This window comes from Panthera uncia (genome assembly GCF_023721935.1).
Source record: "Panthera uncia isolate 11264 chromosome D3 unlocalized genomic scaffold, Puncia_PCG_1.0 HiC_scaffold_8, whole genome shotgun sequence".
NCBI lineage: Eukaryota > Metazoa > Chordata > Mammalia > Carnivora > Felidae > Panthera > Panthera uncia.
This window is the reverse complement of record NW_026057586.1, coordinates 57,990,066-58,005,286: the sequence shown is the minus strand read 5'-3', so window position 1 is coordinate 58,005,286 and position 15,221 is coordinate 57,990,066. Positions and strand designations below refer to the sequence as shown.

Here is a 15,221-nt window from a genome sequence, read left to right as displayed (position 1 = left end):
CCACATTAAGAGTACAAAAAGACTATAAAAAATAATTTTGCAGGAGAAGACAAAATATTGCCTTCCTTGCTCTTTCTGTGAGTTTCCTACTATATGTAAATGGGGACAAAACCACATCTGTGATACCTATAACTTAACTAGAATAACTTAACTAGAGTGACAATACTGCCTTACAGCAGGTAGTGCATAAAACTATCTTTTAGAACCTAAACCAGGGGTGCCTGGGTGGCTCAGTTAGTTAAGGTCCAACTTCGGCTCAGGTCATGATCTCGTGGTTTGTGAGTTCGAGCCCTGCATCAGGCTCCGTGCTGACAGCTCAGAGCCTGGAGCCTGTTTCCGATTCTGTGTCTCCCTCTCTCTCTCCTCCTGGCTCACGCTCTGTCTCTCTCTCAAAAATAAACATTAAACAAAAAAAGAAAGAAAGAAACTAATCAACTCAGAGCAGAGGCAGAATATGGGCCCCCAAGCTTCTCAATCAGATGGCTGCCAGAAAGGAGTCCTCTAGTATGGAAATGAGAGACCAGGCAAGACATATTTGGAGGGAAATGCCATTAAGCCATGACATCATTGACTAAACTGTTACTTCTTGAATAATACTGAGAGAGAAATGAGAAAAGTGAGAAATGTGTTTTTTAGACTGGATGCACTTCAGTAAGAGTTACATGATGGCTGTCTCAGAGAGCCTGTGTTTAGTGGATACAGATTTTAACTTCTAAAAGCTCTGACTGAAGTCTTTTGCTATAGGTCTGTGCACCATCATAGGGGCCGGACAGACAATGCCAAGCTACTGGACCCGGACATCAGGCAAATACACCTTGAACCAGGCAGGCTGTGCCATTACACTCGAGTGATCCTAACCATAAGAAATGAGGAAAGTGCACTAATGTCCCAAGAGGGATTTACATTGAGACTCCTCACAGTAACACTGCAGCAGTAACAAGAAAATCTTAAAAGGAACCAGAGGGAGAAGTCATATTACTGACAGGGAATAACAATATGCTAACAGTTACCAATAGACACCCAAAAATAGATACCAAAAAATAATGGAATTTTACCTATAGAAGTACTGAGACAAGATCAACTGTTAACCTAAGATTCTCTACCAAAATAAATTATTATTTCAGAATAGAGGCAAAATAATGCTATTAAAAAAATTTTTTTTAACGTTTATTTATTTTTGAGAGAGCAAGACAGAGCGCGAACGAGGGAGGGGCAGAGAGAGAGGGAGACACAGAATCCAAAGCAGGCTCCAGGCTCTGAGCTGTCAGCACGGAGCCCGATGCGGGGCTTGAACTCACGAACCATGACCTGAACTGTTGTTGGACACTTAACCAGCTGAGCCACCCAGGCACCCCCCCCCCCTTTTTTTTTTTAGAAATACAAAGGTTTCTCTTAGAAATGATCTACTTATGCTTGATGAAATAACACTAAAAGATGCAGTCTAGCAAGAGGGAAACAGAACCCAGAAAGCAACTCAAGTTGGTAAATGTAGATCTAAATGGTGAATCAATATCAGTACTTAAAAGAAAAACAAATGGAAAGTTAAGACTGGGGGTGGGAGGGTGGGGAGAGTGACCCTAAATGTCAGCAAGTCACGATGTCAGAAGGAACTTCTCTCCTTTAGGAGAACAGTAAATACACTTTAAGAACGTTTAGGGGTGCCTGGGTGGCTCAGTCAGTTGAGCGTCCAACTTCAGCTCAAGTCACGATCTCACAGTTCGTGAGTTCAAGCCCCGCGTCGGGTTCTGTGCTGATAGCTCGGAGCCTAGAGTCTGCTTCAGATTCTGTGTCTCCCTCTCTCTCTGCCCCTCCACCACTCATGCTCTGTCTCTCTGTCTCAAAAATAAATAAACATTAACAAATTAAAAACGTTCATTACAATTTCCAAGGCAATCAGTAAAGGAACAGAGAAAAGATGTAACTTCCAAACCCACAGAGGGAATGAAAAACAAGTCCAAGGTTTTTGACAGAAAGCAGGAAGGTGTTAAAAAAAAAAAAAGTAAAAACATGGTAGCAGGAAATGTGAAACAGGACAGTAGAATTAAGTCCAGCTATAAGTACAATCACAATACTCTAAATGGAATAAATGCACCTCATTAAAACAACAGACACAGTTGTTGAAAACATGACTTGGAAAAGCTGAAAACGAGAGAAAATTACACCAGCGAAAAATACCTAAAAGAAAGCTGATGTAGCAATACTGATATCACACAAATTGGAATATAAAGCAAAGGCATGAGCAGGGATGAATAATATATTTCATAATAGGAAAAGAACAATCTACCAAGTCATAATAGTCATGAATTTTTATGCATCTAATAATAAAGCAGAGACCACTTCCCCCAAAGTCACCTTCTTTATTTTACTTAAATGGCCCCCAAAAGCAACAGACAAGAAAGCCAGCCCACTGGTCAGAGGGCCCACTGGTCGGATGGGCCATGTCCCGGATTTAGCAGCAGTTTCTAACCTGCAGGTGGTGATGGAGCCCTGAGTGGTCCTGATTCTCGGGCAGTTCTCAAGGCGTCAAGGGCCGTTTTCCTCCTCAGTGTGTTACGGGACTCAAATCCAATCAATTTCTTCAGAGCTTAGAGGATGACGAAGGGGATTCAAATTCAGGGAGACACCCCCAAGGCCAGCTGCCCTGAGTTAGGCACCTGGGTGGTGTCTTCAATGACTTCTGCTCAATTCACCTGCTGTCAATTAAGTTCTGAAGACAGCTCCCCTGTCAGCCAGCTCAGGCCACCAGGGCCATCGCGTCTGCCTCACGCTGCCGGGCACCTTTCTTTGTCCATGCTCCAGAAGCCGTCTAAATCAGCCGCAGTCTTTTTTTTTTTTTTAAGTTTATTTATTTATTTTGAGGGGAGAGGGGCAGAGAGAGAGAGAGAGAGAGAGAGAGAGAGAATCCCAAGCAGGCTTTTTGCTGTCAGTGCAGAGCCTGACATGGGGCTCAAACCCATGAACCGTGAGATCATGATCTGAGCCAAAGTCAGATGCTTAACCAACCGAGCCATCCAGGTGCCCCCTAAACCTGCCGCAGTCTTTAAATACAGGCAGAAATGACATTACTATAGGCCACTTCTTACTGCTTTCTTGAAACATAACCTTAAAACTCATTAACTTTAAACTTCCCTGTCTGTTTAAACTCTTTACTACTGAATGTCAAAACAAAGCCTAGTGCAAGAACTAAACAAAACTCTTTATAATGAATGCCAACTACCTTACTAAGTTTAGTTTCATCTCTTTGTTGTTTTTAAGAAAGTAAAGGAGAAACTTGTGTGTGAACGTCTGGCCTCCCAAGACTTTTCTGCCTTGCCAGAGAGAATATGAAGGGCAGTATTCAGTACAGGTCATAGGACTATTCTAAAAAGGTGCTAAAAGAAAGTCTTCCTTGGGGCACCCGGGCGGCTCAGTCAGTTAAGCGTCCAACTTTGGCTCAGGTCATGATCTCACCGTTCGTGGGTTCAAGCCCCGCATCGGGCTCTCTGCTGACAGCTTAGAGCCTGGAGCCTACCTCAAATTCTGTGTCTCCCTCTCTCTCTGCTCCTCCCCCGCTCATCCTCTGTCTCTCTCTCTGTCCTTCAAAAAAAAAAAAAAGAAAAAAAATTTTTTTAAAGAAAGAAAGTCTTCCTTAGTCTTACAGGAATGTTTTTAAATCCCCCTTCATGTTTCTTTAGGTACCTAACTCAAGTGGAAAGTAATTTGGGCACGAGACATAATAGTGCTTATCCAAGGGAATTAAAAAATATATATGTGGGGGCGCCTGGGTGGCTCAGTCGGTTAAGCGTCTGACTTCAGCTCAGGTCATGAACTCACGGTTCGTGAGTTCAAGCCCCGCGTCGGCTCTGTGCTGACAGCTCAGAGCCTGGAGCCTGCTTCGGATTCTGTGTCTCTCTCTCTCTGTTCCTCTCCTACTTGCACTCTCTTCCTCTCTCAAAATTAATAAAGATAAAAAAATTTTTAAAAATATGTACCTTCCATATTCTACTGATTTTAAGATACACATTTTAGCATTTTAACATCTCCGAACTCAGGTTTCATGCTTTGATCTATGGCATGCAATGTCTTAATTTAAGTGGCAGCATGTTTTATTTGCTTTTAATGTTACACGTTTTCATCAATGACGGTGGCATGTGGTTTGTCAATGGAAATGGCTATTCCCAGACTGATTCTGTGACACAGGGTTAAAAAGTGAGGTGGATTCCATCCTTTATCTTCTTTCTTTATTTTGCATGTACAGAGCCTTAAGATGTAACAGTGGGCATGTTTCTGCGTTTCCCACACAAGCCCCCACTTCTCTTCTGGAAAGGGAAAGGCGTTTTGATTAAAAAAAAAAAAGTATTTGCTCTGTCTCTTATAAAGTCAATGTTACCCTTTGGTGTGAGGTCGGGTCTGCCATTTACAAGTTGTGTGACCTTGTAAATTACTTAACAAGTAATTTACTTAAAACATCACAAGTTACTTAACATCACTGAGGCTCCATTTTCCCCAGTGAAAATGGGTCTGCCCCGCCCACGCACAGTTTGCACAGTTCACCGGTTAAGGTCAGAAGGAGGTAAGGTTCTCGGAGCACCGAGCGCTCTGTCTGGCACCCAGGCAACCCAGGGCTGGGAGAGGTCCTCTCATCTGTCCTGTTGCAGAGGCTCTATACGCCAGCTTCTCCCCACTGCCTGAAGCAGAGTGAGCTCCCCGGGGCTAGCAAACCCCCCTTCACCTCTTCCTGCCATCTCCTGCCAACATGTTCTAACACCCGCCAGGGCAGGTGAATAAAACAAAATCCCAGCACTGAAGTGGCTTGGTTTCAGAGGCCCAGGCGAGGCTCAGAGGCTGATGGGAGGCCGGCAGGAGGAAGGGAGAGAGAAACTGAGATAGGAACACAGCCGCATTCTAATGAGGGCTGCAGTCCCAGCGCCGCCCTGGAGTAACAGAGCCACACGCAATCAGCACAACCTGAGGCACTCGAAAGGGGTGCTCTCTGGGTGAGTGAAAGGAGAACACGATAGAAGAGGGGAAAAAGCCACACCGGGGGTGGCGAGAGGGGCAGGTTAAAACAAACCGCAGACAGACTAAGGCCACGGTCACGCACGCGCTAGAATCTGGCCTCCGACCTGTTTTAGGAAAACTGTAATTAATGGACAGGAAGCCACACGGTCACTGCCCTTTACAACTTCTGCGGTCACAAACATACAGCGTGAGGCTGTGAGTTGGCTACCTCACTAGAGCAATTACACGCTGTAGCTCAACTGTCCGGGGCCCCAGGTTTGATGGAAAGAGGTCGCTGCAAGGCCTCATCTTCTCAAAATGCCTCTTCTGGAAAGCTCTTACTTTACCCTTCTGAACCTTCCAACCCGCAGCACCTCTCCTCTGTGGGAAATAATTAGCCGTGATTACGGAGATGCTTCAGACACACCATGGTAATGACCACGGCGGATCTCAAAATCACCCGGGAAATTTTAAAAAACACGGATGCCTGGGTCTCACTCCCAGAGGTGGTGATGTAACTGGCCTGGGTGTCGCCTGGGCATCAGGATTCTTAAAAGCCCCCCAGGGATTCTGCTGTGCAGCCAGGGTGGGGCGTCACGGGGATAAAGAGTTCGGCCTCTGCACACACTGGTGAAAGGGACCTTTCACTACCTAATAAAAGCAGTGGTGCAAGACGTACCTTGTCAGAACCTGCCCTGAGCACTGCTGCTCTCTAATCCTCCTGCAAAGAAAAGACCCACATGTCTACATGATCATTTCAAAGGGCACCTCTGAAGAGGTCTTGCAAGCAGTAGAGAGCAAAGGCAGATACGCAATGCCCACCTCCGACCCTTCTCTTCACAGAGTTAGAAAACACAGGCCAGCCCGCCCTCCAGAAAACAGAGGAGTTAACCGAGCTCTGGACTTCTAGGACTTGAAGCCAGATAGAGGAAGAAGAGAGACAAGAGAGCTTTCCTAAGGTGCTAGAACAAAACTTGTACAGCCCCCTCCCAATCCTGCCGAACAAATCCTTCTTTTAGGGGAAAGCACCTGATACTGTGGTAATGGCCAAATGTATCCACATCATGATTACTCACCGGGGTCAATCACGACTCTTCCTCTGAAGCTCCCGGGGAGGAGGCGGGAGGGGGGAGTTGGAGGGAGAGGTGTCCTGCTTAGTTTTTCATTTGCTTATCTCTCTAGGTAGTGCTCCACTGGGGGAGATTTTGGCCCCCCTCCTAAGGGCATTTGGCAATGCCCGTAGACATTGTCACAAATGGGGGAGGGGCTGTTCCTTGCGTCGAGTAGAGAGAGGCCAGGAATGCTGTGAATCATCTTGCAATGCACAGGCCAGTGCCCCACTACAAAGAATTACCCGACCCAGAATGTCCATAGTACTGAGGCTTAAGAAACCCGAGTGATTTCAATGTGTGGGCCTTCTACGATGGTTGTTTGACATCTGGGTCGCATCACTTAGGTGACCCCATGAGTAATCTCGCTTAAAAATAAATCCAAACCCAAACCAAAAATCTTAACACAAGGAAACCCTGGGAAACAAACATAAAACTCCCAGCGTTGCTTCAAAATCGAAAAGCAAAAGAGTGGCCTGGCCCAGCCCCTACATGGGATGGGTTAGCCAGTGGGAAAACTGTCTTCAGTTGACAAAAGAGAACCTTCCGCAAATAGGAGTATTTAAAGCTCTTGATCGTCAAAAGTGTTTTAAACACACACATTAGACCAAAACAGAAAGGCGACTGTTGCATACAATGACATCATCTTTAAATCCTACTTTTCTTATGATTTACAAATATAATAAATGGAAGATTCTCAGAAATTATTTTGTTTCACTCATTTGTGAGAAAAGTTGTTATTAAGGCCCATGAATAAACACAGGCCATCAAGCATTTGGGAGCCTCTTCACATCCCTACTGTGTGGTCACTGAACCAACCACAGAGAAATGCCCGATGCCCTGACGCCCCACCACTGGCTTCCCCGAACTGCCCTCCTGCTCACTCCACACCTCTGGCCAGAGAGACGAATCCATGTGTGATGGGACAAGGGTCTACTCCAACTCTTCAGAATCAAGTACATGGGGGCACCTGGGTGGCTCAGTCCGTTAAAGTCTCTAACTCTTGATTTCGGCTCAGGTCATGATCTCACGGTCATGGGATCGAGCCTCACATCAGGCTACTCACTGGGCATGAAGCCTGCTGAGGATTTTCTCTCTCTCTCCCTCTGTCCCTCTCCCCCAGTCGTTCTCTCTCAGAGAGAAAGAGAGAAAAGGAATAAACACAAATATGCTTGATATAAATAAACATTGCTTTGCCTGGGCAATCAGCTCCCATCAGCATCCAAAAGTGAACAGCAACCAAACTCAACTGCCAACCACCTGATGAACGCACCCCCGTTTTCTCCATGCCCTCCTTCTAGTACAATTACTGTGGGTCATGGGAAAGAGCACCTGCGACGTTGGGGGAAAAATGAGAACCCAACCATCCCAAATGAATGTTCTTTCAGTAAAAGGATGAACCAACCTGCACAAATAAACCATGAGGAAAAGTGCCCTGGGAATGGTTAGGGTCTCTCCTTTCTCTGAGGCTCATCAGAGGTCAGACGATGAGGTCAGAAATTCAAATTGAATTCTGAAAATTCAAAATGAATTCAAAATTCAAAATTCTGAAATTCAAAATGAATTCAGAAATTCACCGCTTGATCAATTGCTCAATAGCAAGACATCCTGTATGCTTGTGTAACGATACAGAAGTATACCTTGGTGTCTTTTCAATGCTGAGTAATTTTTGATTCCTAGGGGGAAGAATGAAAACTGCTTATCTGGCTCATAATCATAGCACTCAACATATGATGACTCTCACTTGAGTCAGAGAAACACCCAGAAAGTACACTCAGGAAATAGATAATACCATGCAGGATTTCTAAGCACTCCTATTTCTCTGACTTTGACTCTGCATTTGAAGACAAGTTACCTAAATTGTATCGCATCAGTGACATGGCTTCTAGCATATGTCTGACAGACTGAAGTATCAAATGTAAATTTTGAAAAGAGAAGTATTTTTTTATTTACTCCCAAAGCACACTTGATGCATTTAACATTCTAGTGAAGTCTAAAACAGAAATATGTGCTCTGTCTATATTTTGATTACTTTTGAAGACAAGCAATGTGAACACAGTGTCTATTTCACTGCAATTCACAAGTTCCAGCCTACTGTTCACACAGCAGCGGGCAGCGTGTTTCAGCGGCACACCCCGCATTATAAAAGAGTCCCGTATGCCAAGAAAGGTTCTATTGAGGGTAGGGGAGAAATAGCTGGGTCTCAGATCTCTGGGGGAAGTGACTGTGGCCTGCAGACCAAAGGCTGCTCACGCAGACAGCATCGCTGCTTCTGATGTGGCCATCCCAAAGGGGCCATCCTCTGCCTGAAAGACCATCTGAGCATTGCCCACAGTGCCTGTGGGTGACAATGCTGCAGTAACAGCTACAGAAGAGCCCACCCAGCTCACAGGGGACAGCTGGGTGTGGCAGGACCCCAGTGGTGGACACCCTGAGCCTGTCTGAATACACAGGAAGCTAACCAACAGAAGCTTTCCTCATCACTAACCAGACAGGGTGATATCATGACCCACACACAGTCACTGTCAAAATACTTGACCTAGAGTGCAATTACTGGTTTGTATTAACTATCCTGAAGTAATCATTTACAGACTCAGAAATTCCTCACCAGGAGATCTGCAAATATGGTGTGGCTCTTTCTCAAGGAGAAATAGAGATGATGAAACTTTCACTCATTCAACAAATATTTACTGAATGCTTGATAAGGGTCGGGATGTGCAGACACACATATGTATCCCATAAGGCAGAGATGTAGGTGTTCTGAAATGCCACTGAGGGACCCAACGAGACTCTCAAACTGCTAGCTGGGGCAGACATTGTACAGGGAAAGCACTTTCAAGATCTATACCGCTATGTAATCAAGGCTTTATTAGCAGAGATCAGTGGGACAGAACAGAGAACCCAGAAACAGACCTACACAGATATGTCCAACTGAGTTTTGACAAGGTGCAAAGTAATTCAGTGGAGGAAAAATAACCTTTTCAACAAATGGTGCTGGGCAATTAGACATCATAGGCACAAAAATGAGCTTCACCTAAGTTTCATGCCATATCCCAAGTGAATTCAAAATGGGGCTATGGATTTAAATTTAAATGTAAAACATAAAACCATAAAACATTCCAAAAGCTAGGAGAAAATATTCAAAACCTAGGGCTAGGCAAAGAGCATTTAGAATTGATACCATAAAAGGAAATATTTATAAATTGAACTTCATCAAAATTAAAAACGTATGCCAGGAGGGAGAAAGACCCCACTGAATGGATAAAAGGCTCAGAGTGAGAGAATATTTGCAGACCATATCTAAAATACAGAACAAACTCTGAAAACTCAACACCAGTCTAAAAAAGGAACAGTAAAATAAACAAGCAATCCAATTAGAAAATGGGCAAAAAAACATAAAGAGACTTTTCACCAAAGAGGAAATACAGATGGCAAAGGTCACGTAAAACTATGTCCAACATCATCAGCCATTAGGGAAATGCACATTAAAACCACGAGGGGCGTGCCTGGCAGGCTCAGTAGGAAGACTGTGGGAATCTTGATCTTGGGGATTCTAAGTTTGAGCCCCACATTGGGTGTACAGAAGACTTAAAAATAAAATCTTAAAAATAATAATAATAAAATAAAACCACCATGAGAGATCACCTATCAGAATGACTAAAGTAAAAAACAGTGACAACACCAAACGCGGGTGGGGATGACAAGAAACTGGAGAACTCATTCCTTGCTGGTGGCAATGTTAGATGGGACAGCCCCTCCGGAAAACAGTTTGGCACTTTCTTAAGAAAACGAAATATGCGGGACACCTGGGGGGCTCAATTAAGCCTCTGACTTCTCAGCTCATGATCTCACGGTTCATGTGTTCGAGCCCTGAAATCAAGTTCTCTGCTGTCAGCACAGAACCCACTTCAGATCCTCTGCCTCCCTCCTCTCTGCCCCTCTCCCACTCTTACACACTCTCTCTCTGAAAAATAAACATTAAAAAAAAGCAAAGGAAATATGCAAATACTGTACAACCCAGGAAATGAGCCCCCTCAGGCAATTATTCCAGAGAAATGAAGACTTATGTTCCCACAAAAACCTGCACACAAATGTTCACGATAATTTTATTCACAAAAGCCCCAAAAGAGAAACAACCTGGGTGTCCTGCATCTAGCAAACGGGTACATGCCAGAACACCTTCATATACTACCAGGCAGTGAAAGGGCACCAACAAAGGCCATGTGCAACAACCCGGATGAACCTTTGGAGAACACTGCAGAGTGAGAAAAGCCAGTCCCAAGAGGTTAATCACCAAACGATTCCATGTATGTAACAGTCTTGAAATGACAAAATTTTGGAAAGGGAGAACACAGCAGCTGCCAGGGATGACAGATGGGGGTGGGGACAGGAGAGAAGTGGGCGTGGCCCTAAATAGTCAAGGTGAGGGATCCTTGTGATGGAACTGTTCCACAGCTTGACTGAATCAGTATCGCCATCCTGGTTATGATACTAGACTAGACTTTACCACTGGAGAAAACTGGGTAAAGGATACACGGGACCCCTCTGCATTATTTCTTATAACTGCATGCGAACCTACAAGTCTCCAAACTAAAAGTTCAATTAAAAAAAAAAATACTATACTAGGGGAGCCTGGGTGGCTCAGTCAGTTAAGCGTCCGACTTCAGCTCAGGTCATGATCTCACGGTTCATGAGTTCGAGCCCCTCGATGGGCTCTGTGCTGACAGCTTGGAGTCTGGAGCCTGCTTCAGATTCTGTGTCTCCCTCTCTCTCTGCCCCTCCCCCACTCATGCTCTGTCTGTCTCTCTCTCTCAAAAATAAATAAACATTAAAAAAAAATACCATACTGGGGGTGCCTGAGTGGCTCAGTTGGTTAAGCATCCAACTTTGGCTCAGGTCATGGTCTCATCATGTGGTTTCAAGCCCCATGGCGGGTTATGTACTGACAGCTCAGAGCCTTCGAGCCTGATTCGGATTCTGTCTCTTCACTCTCTGCCTCTCCCCCGCTCACACTCTGTCTGTTTCTCCCTCTCTCTCAAAAATAAACGAGTATTAAAAAAATTTTTTAAATACTATACTAAGACCTATATGAACTATGTTTCCAATTCCATATGAAAAATGAGCTCTACCTCTGGGAGTTAGCATGACGGAAACTTTCTCCCTCTGCTTTTCAAACTTTCTCTAGCAACCATGTGATGGTTTGATCATATGAGAATGTTCAGAGGTCAGGAGTGTTGCAGGAGGCTTCAAGGAGGAGATGGCATTTCTGGGGGACTCTTAAAGATCGGGCAGCATTTCAACAGGGAGAAGAGGCATCCTGGCACAGTCCTGGGGGAAGAATGGCAGGCACCTCCAAGCTGGATGGGAGGGGGAGGGGCCTGGGGGGCTCCCATGGGAGCAAGTGGTAGGGCAGGTTGGGAGGCCTGCGCTCACTCTCTTCAAAGACAAGTTCTGCTCTCCTTCTTCCTATAATTTTCTCAGCAGAGATGAAAGAAGCAGCTTCATAAATACTTCTAAAAGTAGAAATTGATTTTATACAGAAGCCTTAATGGGTCAAAGAAAGACACGGGTGCCCTTCCTCACCAACCCACCAGAGCGGCTTTCCTCCAGCAGCTTCCCCTGAAGACCCCGGTCAAGCTGGCCCCACAAGCGCTCGCCTCCCACTCCGACCTGGGAAGCCGCCTCTTCCTTCTGGGCCTGTAGAGAAGGGAGGAGGCGGGTCTAGAGCTGAGGAAAGAGGGAGCGGGAAAGAGTTGCTGGGAGTCGGGGAGACCTGGGGTAGCGCCATTCATAACCCACCCAGACCTCGGTTTCCTCGTGTAGGTGATAGGAAGGCTGGCCCACTCATCTCCGGGATTCTTCTGGCTCCGACATTCAGTAGGCCTGAGGTCCCCAGGCCTGGCTCTGGCCACGCGTGCCTTCACACCTGATCACAAGAGAGCCGTCAAATTCAGTCACTCCTTCCACCGCCCTTCCTTTGTCCTCGCCACCATTTTCTTTTCCTCCAACGTAACAGCCACACCACGTGGAAGTAACACAGTCCTCTGCCATAAAACTTAACAAACTAACTTAACCTAAGAAATGAAAGCATTTCGAAAACTCAAACCTGGGCAAGCCCCACCTCCCCGCCGGCCCCTCCAGCACAGCGCACCAGCAAGAGGCAGCAAACGAGCCTGCCCCGTGCACGTCCTGAGGCCTGCCAAGGCCCAAACGAGACCACGCCCAAGGAAGAGAGCGTAAGGACCGCTGTCAAGTGGGTCCTTCTAGAAGATCTTAAGATGAGCCCTTCTTGATTTGGACAAGAAATGGCTCCAAGTGACCGTGAGTGGCCAGAAGAGACTGTAACGGGCTCTCCCTCTGCCTTTCCAGCAAGTGTGCGAAATCAGCCATTAGTACGATTTGTGGTTGTTGAACGGAACACACACACCCTCTTTCTTCCCAGACACCAAAACTGTTCCATTTACAGCTTAAGCACTCACAATTATTTATGCCAAATCTTCCTGCAGCTGCTGCCCTGTTCCTAATCCTCCTCAGCCTCTGAACTCTGGATTTCCCGGCCCGGTGTTTACTCCCTTGGTTGACATGGCTCTATTCTAATCCCATCCCTGCCTCCTGGTCTCATCAGAACGTGCAAACGACCATTTCCCTCCAGACTCCTGTGCAGACATTGCATGTATGAGTACACGCACGCACACAGGTACATACATTTGCACATGTGCATATGCACGCACACACACACACACACACACACACACACACACCAGACTCTACTCATGCTTTAGTGTTTGGGAAGAAGACTTAACCAGACACCCTGATTCTTCCCGCTCCCGCCATCATCCCATCTCACCTCATTATTAACTTAACAGGCCAGCTAACTGGGATATCATTCAGGGCACTGCAGTTCTCCCCGCCTCCTATTCTCCAGTTAGAGTCACCCTGCCCCCTTAACTCATGAAACCAGCAAATGGAACCAGATGCTACTTTTTTCCTTCTGAGGTGTCTTGGAGAGCCTGCCAAGCTAACACACAGAATGCCTGCCTGTATCCCACGCCCTGCCGGCCCTGCCGTCCACTGCTGACGGGGCCGGGAGCGAGGCCCTGACTGACTGCACAGCAGCTGCCAACAACTTGGTCAGTGTCCAAGGAGAGGCCCTGGCATGGGGACTCTGCCCAAAGATGCTTTACACTGGCTCACTTAAGCATATCTTTTTCTTATAAGGAGGACCATAAAGTCTGGAAACACAGATAATGTTTTATTAAACTATAGTGTAATAGCAATAAACCATTTATTATGTTTGTACACCAATGTTTCCAGACTTTTCAGCTGCCTGATAGTTTGAATGTGATGACACACAGAGAAAACTCCTCGCCCACTGGTTGAGAAGAAAGCAGAAAGACTGACTGAGTCTTTTCAGGCTGCTGTAACACAAATATTACGGACTGGGTGGCTTAAAGAACAAATCCTTATCTCTGATTCAATTCTGATGGCTGGGTAACCTAAGACTATGGTGCTGGTATGATAGGAAAGGATAGGATAAAATAGAGAGGGAAAGGTTAGGATCCGAGGTCCCTGGGTGGGGAAAAACACGTATTCTGGAACAATGCTGGGAACTTCTGACCACAGCAAAGTCCCTTGGGTGTAAGGTTACTCTTAAGACTGTAATCACGGGGCACCTGGGTGGTGCAGTCGGTTAAGCGTCCGACTTCAGCCAGGTCACGATCTCGCGGTCCGTGAGTTCGAGCCCCGAGTCAGGCTCTGGGCTGATGGCTCGGAGCCTGGAGCCTGTTTCCGATTCTGTGTCTCCCTCTCTCTGCCCCTCCCCCGTTCATGCTCTGTCTCTCTCTGTCCCAAAAATAAATAAAAAACGTTGGAAAAAAAAAAAAAAAAAGACTGAAATCACCTACCTCCCTCCCCTCAGGTTCCCCTCAGTAATTTGACTAAAGACCTAACTAAAAATAAGAAGTAGACCATAAAGTGTATGACCCACAAGGAAAGGCAGGCATGGCCATAGACCACCCCTCCTACAATGGAAATGAGCCAATCAGGAATGGATAACCCTGCACCTGGAGCCATCAAGCCAAAAAGGGTGGAACTTGAGAAGGAACAAGGGGGAAGCGGGGTGGGGACCAGAACCTTATAAAACAAAGTCCCTTGCCTGTAGTCTGCTGGCATTCACTTTCGAATGTCCCCTCTCTATAAAGAGAGCTCTCCTACTATTCTTCCTTTCTAATCTTCTACTCTAATAAACTTTTGCCTGCTGCTCATTTTGTGTCCACCTCTTCATTCTTCGAAGTGGTGAGACAACGAACCCTAGGTATTGAGGTAAAAAATCCTACAACGCTGGCAGATTGGGGTCTAGTGAGAACCCACTTCCTGGTTCACAGCCAGCCATCTTCTCACTGTGTCCTCATGTGTAGAAGAGGCAAGGGAACTCTGGGATATCTTAGATAAGGGTACTGATCTCATCTACAAGGGCTCCAACCTTCATAAATCAGTCACCTCCCAAAGGATTCACCTCCTCATTCCATCTTATTGGGAATTAGGATTTAACATATAAATTGGCAGGGGGGTAGGGACAAAAACATTCAGTCCCTGTCAGATACCTACAGAGAATACAGTAAGTAGAAGCCATGATGTAGCTGAACCCATGAGAAAAAAAAAAAAAGAAAACCAGGGCAAATGGGAACTGATGAGTAGCAAAGTGGAAGGAAATGAACCAAGAGGTCGGGACAAAAGTGCTGAGTCATTGAGCCATGAACTGGAAGACCACTGGGGTTACTTGTGGCACTTGAGAGCTGCTACTGGAAAGCTTCCGCTGAACCCTGAAGGATCACATCCTGTTTTGGCAACACAGCACACTGAACTATCACGAGCCCTTCCCCCCCAAAACAGCTAGAAATGCTAAAGAAAACATAAAAAGCAGAAATTTATAGACACTTGACTCACATATACACAAAAGGAAAATTCCCTAGTGTCAGAAATGCATAAGGGATTAGGGGGTGGAGGGCAGGAGGGACTGATGGAAGTTATCACACCCAGAAATAAGCCCTCAAAGCCAAGGGTGTAAGAAGATTCTTCAATTAATGCGCCCAGACAACCCACTGAAGTAAACTAAAAATCACTCAGTGAGGG

At 45.8% G+C, this 15,221-nt stretch overlaps 1 protein-coding gene across 2 annotated transcripts in view; it reads right to left on the bottom strand.

The window, feature by feature from the left end:
• MTCL1 (microtubule crosslinking factor 1) overlaps positions 1 to 15,221 on the bottom strand; it is a 129,615-nt gene that overhangs the window by 94,306 nt on the left and 20,088 nt on the right. The window lies entirely within an intron of this gene.